This window comes from Macaca thibetana, chromosome 1 (genome assembly GCF_024542745.1).
Source record: "Macaca thibetana thibetana isolate TM-01 chromosome 1, ASM2454274v1, whole genome shotgun sequence".
Classification (NCBI taxonomy): domain Eukaryota; kingdom Metazoa; phylum Chordata; class Mammalia; order Primates; family Cercopithecidae; genus Macaca; species Macaca thibetana.
The window spans coordinates 88,741,888-88,757,807 of NC_065578.1; the positions used below are offsets into that span (position 1 = coordinate 88,741,888).

Sequence of the window (15,920 nt, forward strand, 5' to 3'; positions counted from 1 at the left end):
TATGATGATATTGTGGTTATGTCTTAAAGACTCTTTCTGTTTTAGGGATCCAGACTGAAATAAGACAGAATATATCTAGAATCTGTTTCAAAATAATCCAATGAGGGTGGGTATTGTGATGTTGAATCAGAGTGGTGGGCAGATGGGTGTCATCGTACCGCTCTCTCAACTTTTGTGTATATTTAAAATTTTCCATAATAAAATGTTAAAACAGCAATTGTGGAATGTTACAATGAAAATAAATTGCCTGTACCTAGTAGACATAGATAGCAGTCCAGTCTGGCACCTGTCTGTCCTTCAAACTTTGATGCCGACATCCCTTTGATGAAATCATATTCTCAAATTTTTGAGCGCTTATTTCGTAAATGGTTCACATAGGTCATTGATTTTAAAGATCTGTTTCTCATTAAATAAAATCAAGAAACCACTATGTGCAGTTTATCATGCCCATCAGGGCAAAGGAATCCACTAGAGCCTTCCCAAGGATAGCAGAAAGCTCTCTTCATAGTGGGCGGGCGGGGAGGCGGGGGGGGGCATTCATTGTTGGAATGCAATCCTGTTTGCAAAACCAGTTGTACGAATAGGGAAAAATGAATCAAGTAATTGCTCAGAAGGCTACTTGCGGCTACATGACAGCTGTGTACCCTTTAGATTTATTTTCAGTCTAGCTGATTTGAGTCATTGCCCAAAAAAGGAGTGTTGTCAAGTGAATTGTCTTTTATGCAGATGATGACAGCCTTTCTAAATATTGCCTTGCTGATATAAGGGATGTGTTTGGAATTACTGGCCTATGAATTAAACTAGTCCTAATCCAAACGATTTAAAAAGTTCTCGCTTAGGTTATATATTGATTACATTTCACAAAGAGCACAAAAGAACTATATTTTTTCTAGCATATATTTAGACATCAAATGGAAAAGTTATAGCATGAATTACTCAGAATACATCATTTTTTTCTAAGTTTGAAGTTTTAATTTCATTCTTAATATCAATTTGGAGTATGGTAATAGTTTCTCCTTGGATTTGATTATGCAATAATACATACAAACTAAATCCAGTTTACCAGGAAAAAAATTTATGTTGAGTAATGAATGCAAGTGGTCACTATGATTATCCCATCAAACAGGGTAGTGAGGAAATTATTAGGTTTTATAATGGGGACAGAGAAGGACAATCAGAACCTTGAGGGGGAAAGTAGTCTATTCTGTCTTGTAATGTTAAGTTAATGTGAGTTTCTGGTCCGTGTAGAAATACAGACTTAGACCATTCTCTTAAGTTAATGACAAAAAAATTCAAAGCCTCGAGCAATGAAAACAACAGATGCAAACTCAGATTTGTTTTGACCCCTCAGTTTTGTTTCACCCTGGGCTGAAACAGATGCTGCAAATAGGAATTAAGATCAGGGAAGCCAGAAATCAGAAGAGTGTGGGTAGGAGAAAAATCGTTATAACTTCTCCTCATAAGACAGAGCTGGACAGAAAAATCACCTGGAGAAACTGGGAGCCTTTGTTGACACTTTGCTGCAGTTTTTCCCATGTTAATTCCTTTGTACCAATACCCTTCAGGGCCCTGCAGGGTCCCGCCACAGCATACATTCTGAGAGTTTGTTTGAGGCATATAAATATAATAGAAGTCATAGTTCGAAATTAAGTTGGAGCATGAAGATTGGGGTGTGATTGCTAAGAAAAAAAGCACATATTAAGTTCCTGAAGTGAGATAATCACAGGCTTGTGATTATTCACTCAGAAACCATTTACTGAGCCCCTACTATCTGGGCTAGGCAATGGGATACCACAGTGAGCCCTGCAAATAGAAGCCCTGTGCTACCAGAGCTTACTGCTTACTGTGCGGAGAAATGCGATAAACAGCATAAGTATATAGTACATTAAACGGAGACAGATTCTGTAGGATAAACAAAACCAGAGCAATTCTTCAAAATTAAATTCCCAAAGGATAACATTTTCCAACTCTATCAAAGCTAGCAAAGAAAGGAGATTGATATTTATAAAACGTAACGCACACCACATCAGAAATTATTTCATGTTTCCATTAACCCTGTTGATATGATAAATATATTCACTATCTCTACAACCATTAGAGAACAAATTAAAGATGAAGTAGCTTGGGAAAGGGAGCAGCTTTTTAACACTGAAGTGAAATGAAAAATATGCCCTAATGTTTTGTTAGTGAGTTGACAGTTCATGATCAGGAAGACAGTGAGCACCTGCAATAGGGAGGCTGGAAGTTATTTTTATAAAGAATGTCTTTGATTGCTTCCAATTCTATTTATCTCCAGTTGGACAACTAAGTAAAAGTCATTTGAAGAGATGTTTTGTAGTTATGTGGATGCGGGTTTGCATATGTGGATGTTTTCGAACATACAAACTTCATATTTTAATGAATTCAGTCATCTTCATAAAAAACTAAATTGTCCCAATTTTAAATGGAAATATTCTGGAAGGAAGGTATTAAATGAGTTCTTTTATGTGGGAGATGGACTGAGACTGCATTGAGTTATTTAAGTAACTTTTAAAATTTTACCAAGTGCAGGTCTTTAAGTCCAACATTGGCCCGAGTCTTCGGCAAAAACAGCCTAACAAACTCATTGATATTTTTTCCTCTCCCTAGGGCTCCAGTTTGTGTTTTCAGTTGCCTACTAGACCTCACTACCTGGATGGCCCACAGGTACTGCAAACTCAGTGTTTTAAATAACACACTCACTAGCCTCCTTCATCATTGACCCTGTGGCCAAAGCTAGGGTAAGTCACTTGTCGTTGAGTCCTGACTCTCCTTAACATCTAATCTGCTACCAAGTCCTTCTAATGGATACCTAAGGAGCTCTAGAGTCTATGCCCATAAGCTAGTTAGCAGAGCACCTGCTTGAAAGCACTTACAAGTAATAGTAGTATTTTTGCTTCTGTCTGCTCTTCTCTTCCCACTCAGTTACATCTTAGTTCAAGCCTCCTTTCCTGATGTTTATCATCTGGACAATTGATCTATCCTGGTCTCCTCCCTATGTGTATTTCTCCTTTTTAATGAGTTGTTCATGCTGCTACCAAAGTGGCAAATTCTAACTTTTTAAATTTAAGATTTGACACTGACTGGATTAAGTCACTGCCTTTCACAAATACCTTTTTGGGTTCAGTAGAATGGTACCTGTGTCTCATTAGGTCTGGACCTAAATGGTCTTTTCATCTCACCTTCTTCAGCTTTCCCATTAGGTTCACTTGCGAGAACAGTACTCAGTCAAACCTTAGCTATGCCAAACCTTTAATAAAGGATAAAAGATTAATTATGTTAATTATTAGCCTTGCTTTGAAATGAAAGGGCAAAATTCACCACATAGCTTCTTGGTCTTCCACTGAATATTGGAATATTAACTAGCACTTTATAACAGAGCCTTTCACCAGGCCAACTTTACTGCTCTTCCCTTTTCCCATCTCTCTCATCAGCCAGAACCCACCGTTCTGCCTAAATTCCTTCATTCCTTCATCCACTGATACTGCCATGGTCTTCACTCTGACTGCTTCAGCATTGAATGACTGCAGTAGGATCCTGCCTGGTTCCCTTACCTTCATTTCCCCTGGCCCCTGATTCTGCCCCATTGTATCTCTCATGCCTCACCAGATTAATTTTCCTAAAACATTGCTTGCATTCTGTTTTAGAATCTATAATTGTTCTCTTTTGTAAGTCAATTCAAGCCATACGCTCATATTCTGGAATCTCCAACCGTAAATGTCCTCACTGCCTCATTTATTTGTGAAGTCATCTCCCTCTGGCCGTGAAGATCCTCTGCAGCCTCACTGCTCTTCCTCAGACAACACCCTTCTGCTCTGTCCCTCCCCACCACCCCACTGGAGATCTTTTTCCTGCCCCAGCCCATGCATATCCCTAACAGCTCAGAGATACCTTATCTATATTGCCTTCTCCATTCCCTGAGCTATACCTGTTCACCTTATGGGAGGAAGCCTTGGATGGTTGGAAGAGCACCATGTTTGGTGTCAGTAATGGGATCAAGCTGTTGCTCACCAGTCATGTGTCTTCAGCAGCTAATTTTTTTCTCTCTGAGCTTATATCCTTATTCTAAAGTCAAGTATATGACTTAAGTGACTGAAAAAAAATGCTCCAAAAACTTTTGAGCATTATATAGATGTTCAGAGTTGTTCTACTCCACTATTTAATCCTTTATTTTTTTTCCTTTTCACCTTGTGTATAAATTTCCCATTTTCCTAACTTTGTAAGTGTTTTAAGGATAGATATAAAATGAAATATACTTTCTTATCTTATTCGGACCATACCACAGCAAATGCTCAATGAATTCTCCCTGTCAAGAGAATTCATTGAATATAAATATAAAGGATCAGGCTCTGTGGTGAAAGTACAGTATTTGATAAAGTGAGTGAGGGAGTAACAAGAAAAGAGGGTGCCCAAAGAAAAGGGGACTGATTAGGGGACTGGCCAGCCTCAATACTTTTTGGTGCATCCACAGACAAGCTCTGAATGAGACCCACTAGCCAGGCTCTTCAACCTCTTAACACCATGGCAATAGAATTGACTCAGTTTCTTAAGTGTCACACTGTTCTTAAAACATAGTAGGCTCTCAAGTGTTTCTAGAAGTCACTAACCACATGATTTGCGTATTATATATATTTATACACATGCATGTATGGTGCCAATAGATTTGTCTGTCACTGCTTATTTATTCATAGTTTTTTTCCCTTTTAAATTTCATTCTTATACAGAGCAGCAGTATGTCTGCTTTGTCTGCAGAGTAGCACTAATGTTCAGATTTGCATTGTGTTTGTGCAGTGTCTAATAGGGGCTACCTGATCACTTGCTGAAGTCATAGGTAGTTCAGGAACTATCTTCTTATTTAGATCGCTATGAAGTTTTCATAAAAGTATTGTCCTGTGTATAATACTAAACTTACTCAAATCCTGCTTAAAATTAAAAATAAGTATAAAGAATAATAATTAGTAAATGAGAATTTATTTTATTTTTGCATGGTGTCTTCTAGCCCCTTCTCCCACACCCGACCTCCTTGGAATAAGAAATATGGTAATGGAAACCAGAAATTGATGATCCTACTTAGTATCCATCTTAGCAGAAAAATTTAAACAGTAGTGAGTTTTGTTTGCTAACACTATCCTTGGACAATAAGAATAATCGTTAGGTACTTATAATAACTCTCACTATGTTTAGGTCACTGAGTCAGTTAAAAGCAGACTAATCAGTAAAATACATTTTCTGGTTTTAGAGAGCTTATAATTTACAGTAGATTAAAGGGAATGACAGTAACCCCAGCAAAATAATTAAGAGAAATGTGATTTACTTGTTACCTAAGAAGCAAAAGATACATTTTTCTCCAAAGTAAGTCATTAAAGATTGCAATTGTTTATACCAAAGTTGATTTGCTACCATGAAAATGATTGCTTAACCCTGCTCCCTGCATTCACCAGGCGGGCTGGGTGAGTGCTTGTGTTTCAGATGAGCCAGCCTGGCTACAGGAAAAGATATTTGCATAGAAGACTGGGGACATTGCCACACAACAAAATGAAGAATTATGCTTTCAAAATTCCTTTTATTACTGCCTTGATTAAATTGTTGTTTCCAAGGGAATGGATTTTCAGATGAAATTTTAATATGCTTCAGATAATTCCAATTGTGTTCTTTCGTTTTACTCGGCTTTCACAATATGATCATATTTGGTTTCACTTCCTGGTTAGTGCACACAAGCCTGTTGCTGGGAAATATTTGAATAAAGTGTTTATGAGAGAAGACTATTGTTTCAAAGTAGAGGAAGGCATTTTGGTTTGATTTAGACTTAGTTCATGTAGTAATTTTTATATAAATAAAATTTCTGACATGTAAATTGGTTAAAAACACTCTTTAAAAATAATTTAAAGGACTTATTTGGCACTGAAATTAAGTTACCTTGTGGTGAAATCATCTCGTCTACAGAACTGTTTGATTAGGTACCAGTTGTGCAACAAATGAAATGTTTGTCCATAATTAGAGTAATTGTTACTTGATTTTAAACAGAGGTTTGATTGCATAGTGAGTGTCATAATGCCAAATGATTTTTCCATTGATTAAGGGCCCAGTGTATTCTTAAGTTGATCGTTTGCTCTCAGTGTGTTTAACCTGGCTAGAATATATCTGGCACCCTTTTGTGTATGTTGTAAATGACTGCTCTTCTGTGTTACTTCATACAAAATCTTTGCCTATTCTAAAAGTGGTATTTTTACCATTAAGTATTTAATTCCACCAGAGTACTCAGGTATTACCTAGTCTAAAAAAGTACAAATCAAATTTATTTCTCTTTTGAAAAAGTCAGTTAAGACTTTCAGGAAACGTGTGCTTCCTTAAAATCTAATTGCTTTGTCCATTTGCGTCAATTTACTGGCTAAATCTGAAAGTTTAATTTTTTAAAGCGTAACTATTTTTCTACTCAGAATTTTAATTTTGAAGTCCATCTGTGTTTTATTTCTCAAGGTACCCAGATATATACCCTAATATAAAATTAGGCTTCCTGCTGTCAATCTTGAACTCTCTCTAATGAATTCCTTCTGATGCTTTCAAATTAATTTTCTTGGTATATAATAGTATGTCCTTAAATGTATTTTTCTATCATTCCCTTGCTCAGATACCACCAGTGACTTCCTACTGCTTATATCAAGCCTAAATTCCTCTCTGCTTATAAAAATATTTGAATATTCTAAAAGTGATATTTTTACCCCTAAAGCAATAATTTCTCAGGTGCCTGTTGCATTCTGCGCCTGAGTTATGTCTTGAAAATTTTTTAGTGTGGCATTTGAGACTTACTTAGCATTTGATCCTAATCACCTTTCCACTCTTATCCCTATCATTTCTGTCTCATAAATTCCACTCCATCTCTGTGTGTGCTAATTCATTAAATTGACCTTGACTTTCTTTTGCCTTCTTTATTGGTTGTTCCATTCCTCCACATAAAATATTATGTGCCCTGTTACTAACCACCCCTTTTTACCCCTTATTCCTTCACCCCCTAACTATATAAATCTTATGCGACTTTCTTGGTCCAACTCATAAACCCTGTGCAGTGACTATTGTTCTTCTAGCATATATTACCTTAAGATGTAACTGTGTAATTCATTTGTTTGGTCTTGTACTTATGCCTTCTTTCACCAATGCATAAGCTCCTTTTGAGATTTAGGTCTGAGTGTGACACCTTTCTATTGCCTTCATCAGCTGGGCCAGTTCTTTGCACCCAGCAGAAGCCTCATCATGATTGTCGAGTACACCTAGTGTCAGAGCATGTGCAAGATGTAACATTTCCACTTTCTCTTGGTGCCCCATGACGCCAGTTGGTGTCATACAAGACCCTCTTCATTTCTACCTTTCTTCAACTGACAGAGACTAAGTTGTTGCCTTCCTTAAATGGATAAGAGTCTCCATACAATAAAAACAGATGGTATTGTCAGATATAAATAGGTAAATATTATTTTGTGTGTGTGGGTGAGAGAAAAAAGACAGGAAAAAACTACACTTGTAGCTTTCTTGGCACAATCTTTTTGCCTTTCAAATTTGGTTGCTAAGAAATAACCATAGATTCGTCTACTGTGTATAAAAGAGAAACACAGAGACTCTGTGTGTTTTACAGCCAATTTTGTCACTGAGCTATGACAGAGCCTCACCCGGATTTAGAAGTCATGTGTCAGACTTCCAGATGGGGAGTCTATCTTTTGTCTCCTGGAAAACCATTGTTTCCAGAGGGCCCATGTTTCTCCCCTTTGCTGAGACCAAGTGAAGCTGCAGAATCCTGCTGAGTTATGAAGCCCGAAGCCAACCTAATGTGCAGGAATGACCTGTCACATTTTTTGGAATGTAGGCATTCTATTTGATTCATATTAGTTATTTGTGGGTTATCTTAGAAGAAGCTTACTCTGTCACTTCAGAGTGCCCAGAGCTGCACCAACTTATTCTGAATGCCATGGCGGAGCTAAATTTGTCTTCTCTGCTGATGAGGCTCAAATGGAGTCTTTAGTCTCTGCTAAAGGATTCAGGAAGCCTTGCACGTCACATAGAATTTGGGATGTGAATTGAAGGTAAGAAGGTATGAAGATTGTAAGATACTTTTGCAGCTTTTGCTTCCAAGCAAGGAGGTCTAATTAAAACTCTTGTATCTGTTAAATTAATATTTACTAGCAGCTTCTACAAGCTAAGCCCTGGGATGCTATGATAAGCATGATACATGTAGACCAGACCTCAGAGAGAAATAAACCTTTAATCAAACAATTACTTATAGGTTTGTGATAAATGTTATGAAAGGAAGGGATAGAGAACTACAGGAGTATGTTGTGAAGTGACCTGTCATGTCAAGAAGGTGTCCCTTAGGAAATAACTTTATTAGTCGTTGATTCAGGGCATCAATGACTTAAACGACTGCCTTGTTTTGGCCTTGAAAGCAAGCTTGACCTTTTAAGTGAACTATCTGGCACTGTTTGAAATTGCAACCGCCACTGAAATAAGAATTCGCTCTCCTTATGAGACTTTTCTTATACAGCATCATGTTATATGTATAATAAATTCATATTTGGCCTTTTCCCCCATGTCACATCACAGAGCCCCATTCCTGATAAGAGTGTCCTTTGTTATTCATAGTGAGCCCCTGTTAACCATACCTAAGTTTTGTTTTAATGTGGTAACTCATTGTAGGCACCTGGGTAGCCTCAGGATGGGGGCTGGTCACCAGAGGATCCAACCATGTGATTCCAGCATTGGAACTTTTACACCCACCATCAACGTCTGGAAAGGGGAGAGGGACTGGAGATTTTCAATCACTAACGGCCAATGTTATTTAATCAATGATGCCTACATAATGAAGTTTTCATAAAAACCCCTAAACAATGGGGTTCAGGTAACTTCCAGGTTGGTGAACACATCAAAGTGCTGGGAGGGTGCTGAGGTTGGAAAGAGCAGAGAAGCTCCATCCTCCCACTGCCCTCAAATACCTTGCCTTTTGCATCTCTTCCATTTGGCTGTTCCTGAGTTGTATCCTTTATAATAAATCAATAATGGTGAGTAAGGTGTTTTCCTGAGTTCTGTGAGTTATTCTAGTAAATTATCAAATTTGAAGAGAACGTTATGGGAACCCCCAAATTTATAGTCAAGTCAAACAGAAGTACAGGTAGTCTGGATTCCTGGGACTTGTGATTGAGTTTGAAGCAAACGCAGTCTTGTAGAATGGAGCCCTTTAAACCTGTGGAGTCTGATGCTAACTCTGAGTAGTTTATGTCAGAATAGGATTGAATTTTAGGACACCCAGTTGGTGTTACAGGGAGTGATATCAGAAAAAAAGACATCTCACTCTGCATTTACCCTAAATGTAAACCAGACGTTCTCCCTCTCCAGCTGAAGAGCAAATGGCAACCAGTGATTTTGACTACCAGCAACCATTAACCAAGTCACAAATGTGAAGCATTAATTTAACACCAAGGTAAAAACGGACATTTTACCTGAATCATACGTGACACAAGAGCTTGCTTTTTCAAAACAGACTGGTTTCTCTCTGAATGCGCTTGCCCAGTGTTTCATTCCCTACACCTTCTTCCATGGAAAATAGGAGCTGGAACAGATAAGCAGTGTTGACTGACTGGAATCTTTTAGAAGAGCTTCTCTGGGTTGGGCAGTTAGGCATGTGCACTCCATTGGCACAGTGAGCTAGAGATTGTGCGCATTCTCTTTTTGTCTTTTTCCAAATCCCCAATTAACAGACCTTAAGTGATCCATTATCCATCCATTATTGCAAGGCAGATTTGGAGAATAATTTTCTACTGAGGTTGTTGTTTTGTCACAGTGAAACAAATGACTGACATTCTGTGTTTGGGCCACGTAGTTCTTCTGAACCCCTGGGCCTCAGTGCCTTTTTTGAAGAGTTCTTTTTGACTTCGCAATAGGACCTAAATGTGATGAAATGTCAATGTCTTTGCAACACTTGCTGTTTTGTTTCCCTGGAACCAGAGTGGCATAAATAAAGCTCACTTCCTGGGTTGTTTTGTTTGAAGATACTGTCCCAAGGCCAAAAGCATCCTCTTTTTAAATCACTTTGCTAGTAAAAGCATTAGCTTTCTTTATGAGTTCTCTTTTGCATTTGTTTGCTACTGCAGTGATTTCAGAGTGCTTCCATGATATTTGTTTTACCACTAATATCAATTCTTGAGCCAGTATGATTGTCTGTATTTTAAAGCTGAGGAGATGGAGGCCTGTATTTGATGAGTGACTTAAGCCCATGCAGATAATGGTGGAGGCAGGCCTGGGACTCAGTCCAGTGTTCATTTTCCACACTGCTGCCATGGAAAACCAGCCCCTGCGTCTTACTCTCACTAGTGCGAGGAGTGGAGAAGCAAAATGATACTGTACTCAGTCAGCAGCAGACACATAAATAAAATTTCCTAATTTTTATGTATGTGTTTTTTCCTATATTGTGTGTGCCCCTGCTAGGGCTTGGGGAACGTTGAAATTAGGAAATTTGTACTTACCTAAAACAGCTCTAGAACACTTAACACGGCAACAGATCAGCAAATAGGGCAATTGCTCTAAGATGTGCAGGGTTGACTCTCACAGCAGTGACTGCTGCTGACCAGTAAGTCAAGAAAACTGGGCCTGGCGTGGTGGCTCACGCCTGTAATCCTAGCACTTTGGGAGGCTGAGGCGGGCGGATCATGAGGTCAGGAGCTCGACACCATCCTGGCTAAGACAGTGAAACCCCGTCTCTACTAAAAATACAAAAAAAATTAGCCGGGCGTTGTGGTGGGCGCCTGTAGTCCCAGCTACTCGGGAGGCTGAGGCAGGAGAATGGCGTGAACCCGGGAGGCAGAGCATGCAGTGAGCCGAGATTGAACCACTGCACTCCAGCCTGGGCGACAGAGCGAGACTCCGTCTCAAAAAAAAAAAAAAAAAAAAAAAAAATCTGTAAAAATGCCTAGTATCTGTAAGCATAGACACCACTGAAGTATAGATAGAAATAAAGTCAGAGGCTTTGAAAATCCCTTGCCATCACAGCAGGGTTCCAAACTGATTGGAATCCATAAGACAGGCAGCATGATAAAGCAAGAGGTGGCCATAGCTAACTGTGAGGCTGAGTGAGTGTCCACAGTGAGTCACAGGGCGAAGCATCCTGTTGTCATGTTTGTACTGTTCTCAAGTGATCCACGATCACTGTGATCACAGAATTAATAATCCAATCTGCCCTACATTTTGGGGTCAAACTTAGCACTCCTGGGAGGGAAACAGTAAGAGCCAATAAAACATAAAGCAAGAGAAGCTGGAGATCACCACTCTTTCCCCTCATTTCCCAGTGGCAAGCCTCCCAACCCTCCCTGAGACATTGCTTTGTCTTTATAATAAGAAAGCAGCAAGTCAAGAGGTGACATGTTTTAGAAAGAGCTCTCTGGCTGCAGTATGGAAATGGGACTAAGGAGGGCAAGAGAAGAGGTGATTTCAGAGTCATCCTGCCCAAAGAGGACATGGGCCCCACCCAAGACAGTGGTAGCAAGATTGTAGAAGGAACTGGTTTAAGAGGCCGTTGGATTTGAGGGAATAGAAGAAGAGAAAGTTTCTGGGTTAGGTGCCTGCCTTAGTCTGTTTGTGCTGCTGTAACAAAACACCTAAAACTGGGTAATTTATAAGTAACATAAATGTATTCCTTTCCAGCTCTGGAGGCTGGAAAGTCCGAGATCAACATGCTACAGATTTGGTTTCTGGACCATGAACATGGTATAGGAGTAGAAGAGCAACAGGGATAGAATGAGAGAACTTACCCTTCAAGCCCTTTTACAAGGCACTAAATCCCATCCTTGAGGGCAGAGTCCTCATAGCCCAATCACCTCTTAAAGGCTACATTTCTTAATATTGTTGCACTGAGGATTAAGCTTCAACATGAATTTTGAAGGGGACACAAACATCCAAACCATAGCAGTCAGTGCCTTAGCCCTTGATGTTGCTATCAACCTGAGATTCAGGGATCGAGGAAGGGCAGGTATGATATCTAGGTGTGGGAGGAAACAGTAGATGCAGTTTGGGACATGCTGCTTGAGTTGCTTCCACACATCTCGGTATATAGCCAGGACGATGTTGGGGAGACGATTCTGCAGCTTGGGGTTAGGAAGCTGGGCTCATCATATACACAGAGGTGGTGGATGAAACCTTAAGCATAATGCTCAAGATGTCACCCGAGCATAGCATATGTGTGAGTAGAGAAGCAACAGGCCCAAGACTGAACCCCAATGCTTAAGGGGTAAGGTAGTATTAGAAACCTTCCATGGTCCTAATACCTTTTTATCTTCAGTTAAAATTAGTACTTCCTGCTGGGTGTGGTGGCTCATGCCTGTATACCCAGCACTTTGGGAGGCCGACGTGGGACAATCGCTTGTGTCCAGGAGTTTGAGACCAGCCTGAGCAACATTGTGAGACTCTGTCTCTACAAAAAAATCAAAAAATAGCTGGGTGTGGTGGCGTGTGCCTGTAGTCCCAGCTACTCGGGAAGCTAAGGTGGGGTGCATTGAGCCATGACCACAACACTACACTCAGCTAAGTGGCAGAGTGAGACCCTGTCTCAAAAATATATATATATATATCTATACACACACACACACGTACACACATACGCACACCCACACACATTTTTGTGTATATGTGAGGCAGAGTGAGTGCCCATAGCAAGCCACATGGTGAAGCATCCTGTTATCCTACTTATTTATAAACATATAAATAAATTTTAAAAATTAGTACTTCCATTATATTGGCTTGGTGACCTTTTCTTGCTATAACCAATTTTTACTCTCTTTTTCAGTGAGACCAATTTATGAGTTGGCAATTGTAGACATTGTACTCCCTTTCTAAGAAAACCTGCACCATTGCTTTTCCTGGTGTTCTAACTTTAAACCCCTTCTCAATCCTCACCACTCCAGAGGAGTCTTTCAGACTAGATATCCCCTAGCTCCAACCACAGTTAATAAACTCATTGCATTGTGGGAAACTGGAAGTAGAGACTCTCTCAATCATTTGCTCTCTCTAACATTACATGTAAGGAAAATTAGGTTAAGTGAGGTGACAAAGCCAACATTATACCATCAGTAAGATGTAAAGCAAGGAGTAGAACTTGAGTTTCCTAACACCTAGTTGGGTATTCATTTGATCAGGTCATGCTGCCTTGTAGTGTTGATCCTTCCCTATATCTCAGTAATGGTTACTTTCCTTCATTTGAACATCTAATCACATTACTACATTCCCATCATCCACCTAATATAGTTCTATGGAGAGGCAGAGCAGCTGTTTCTCTATTATTAACTCATTTGATAGGGCTTTTAATATATCTGTCTCATTTGATATATCTTTTAATATGTTTGTCTCATTTGATATGCCTTTATCCACTTGTGCTTTAGGTGAGCAGTTCGACCCCACATATCCAGAGACTATGGAAGTAACAAGGCAATCATGCAAAAATGGGTTTATTACGAAAGTCTCAGGGATAGGTGGATGGATGGATGGATTGATCTGTTTGTTTCACATGGGCACCCATTAAGTGTGTCTACTATCACTAAGGCCAAGGATTGCTATTACTGTCTTATAACCACCTCCCAAAACACTCACACACACACACACACACACACACACACACACACACACACACACACCCTCTTACCACCACCCATCCTCCCACCTTCTTATCTTTTCCTTTTCCTCCCTGCCTTTACCTACCCTATTATTGCTGTCCTTGATGCCTTCTGGTGGATTGACCTCTTAACAAAAGATTAACAAGAGGATCAAATACTTTGCATATCCATTAAATTTTTAGTGAATTTTATAAACGTGGAAGCTTCAATTGTTATTTTAGGGAAAAAAAGATCTCCCATATTCAGTTACCTTAATAGTTACCAGAAGATTTTTAAAATTTCTTAACTTCATATATTGCGATTTATCCTTTTTTTTTTTTTTTTTTTTTTTCTTTCAGAGACTTGATCTCACTCTGTCATCCAGGCTGGAGCTCAGTGGTGTGCAGTCTCGGCTCACTGTAGCCTTGACCTCCTGAACTCAAGCAGTCCTCCTGCCTCATCCCCCTGAGTAGCTGGGAGTAGAGGCAGGTGTCACTATGCCCAGCTAATTTTTAAATTTGTTGTAGAGACAGGATCTTGCCTTGTTGCCCAAACTGGTCTCAAACTCCTGGGCTCAAGTATCTTCCCATCTTGACCTCCTAACGTGCTGGGATTACAGGCATGAGCCACCATGCCTGGCCATATTGCTATTTAGTAAAGAAGACGTAAACCTTTTCTAGACAAATTTGGGGGATCACATTCCTCTCCCACCCAAATCAGGATGCTCTCCCACCCAAGGAAGGATGTACCCTTCCTCTGGCTATCTATCATGTCAACCTTAAGTATTTAAAACAGGCAGGCAGCATGGAAGAATTCAAGGTAACAAAATTGATAATTAAATATTTAGTATTTATTGTAACCTATGAATTATGAACAAAGCAAATTCAACACATTAAAATTTTATTTTTTGTGTTGGTATGTTTTCTAGTATATTGAGACCGACAGTATATTTAATTTGTGTAATCCATTTATGTTCATTTTAAAGCAATAAGAACAGTTTTCCTGTTTTACATGAGTATAGATTTTTTTGTGGAGATATATATATGTAACAAAATTTACTTTTTAAACTATTTTAAGTACTTTTTACTTTTTTAAGTATTTTAACTATTTTTAATTCTGTGGCATTGAGTTCATTTATATTGTTGTACAACCATGATTATAGATTTTAAGTCATGACCCTCTGCTTGGGTGACAGTCATATCAGACCTGTCTGCAGCATAAATCTTGATAGACATTGCATCAAAGAGTAGAAGTTACCAGCACAGGTTAACTTTTTAAAAATGTGGCATCAAGGTATATTAAAGATTTCACAACACTTTGCCTTCCTTATGGGCCATATAGTAAATGATTAAGAACAGTTACATTGATATTTCACGACACTTTCTAGTAATGAGTCTTGTGATGTATGGTGAGAACTGGCATGGAAATCACAACTTAGGTGGAAAGCCAAACCTCCAGTATCTAATCTGCTATTTGTTTATAGGATCATACTTTAAAGGCAATCATTAAAGGATTAATTTTAGATAAAGCTACTACTGTGTTAATAAATAACCATGTTTAGTGCTTACACTGTACCTGCTGCTGTGCTAAGCATTTGAATTGTAGTTGCCTCAATTAATTCTTAAAACAACTCCATTAGGTTGAAACCATTATTATGGTTATTATCCCTATTTTACAGATGAGAAAAGTGATAGCTTATCTAAGATCAAGCAGATGGTAAACAACAAAGTCAAACCTCAATCTTAACTATTCTGCTACCTTCCCTTCCAAGTCTCTCACATTTTCATCAGTTTTAGGATGAGAACTAGGCCAAAGTAACACATTGAAAACATGTGATACTCCTTTTTAAAGTCTTTCAAAAAGAAGGTCGTATATGGGTAGTATGGTTTTGATTTATTTTAACCACATTTTAATCGATATGTCTGGAAGAAAAGCCATGTAAAACACTATTATTTAACTGCAGATTAAACTTGGGTTATTCATCTTGTTATTAAATTGTTGGTAAATGTTTCTTCATAAGAGGCTGTGCAAGCAGGATGTACCCTTGCTCTGGCTATCTATCATGTCGACTTTAATTATTTAATAGGCAGCCAGGATGGAGGAAGCACTTGTTGATTCTGTTTCCTAGATGGAATACTGAGCAAAGAGCTAGGAAAACAAAATAGATCTCATTCTTAAATTGTCTCTTTTAGTTCTAAAAGATAGATTGTAACTTTGAGAAAAGGAGAAAGCTGTCACATTCTATATAAAACTCCTTTTTATATAGCTCCTCGGGGAGGCTGTGTA

General features: G+C 38.8%; 1 protein-coding gene across 1 annotated transcript in view; it reads left to right on the forward strand.

Moving 5' to 3' along the window:
- Positions 1-580: 580 nt before the first annotated feature.
- LRRC8B (leucine rich repeat containing 8 VRAC subunit B) overlaps positions 581-15,920 on the forward strand; it is a 49,018-nt gene continuing 33,678 nt past the window's right edge. The window contains exon 1 of the mRNA XM_050806411.1: positions 581-2,759. The gene's annotated coding sequence lies outside the window, so the exon portion shown is untranslated. The remainder of the gene's footprint in view (positions 2,760-15,920) is intronic.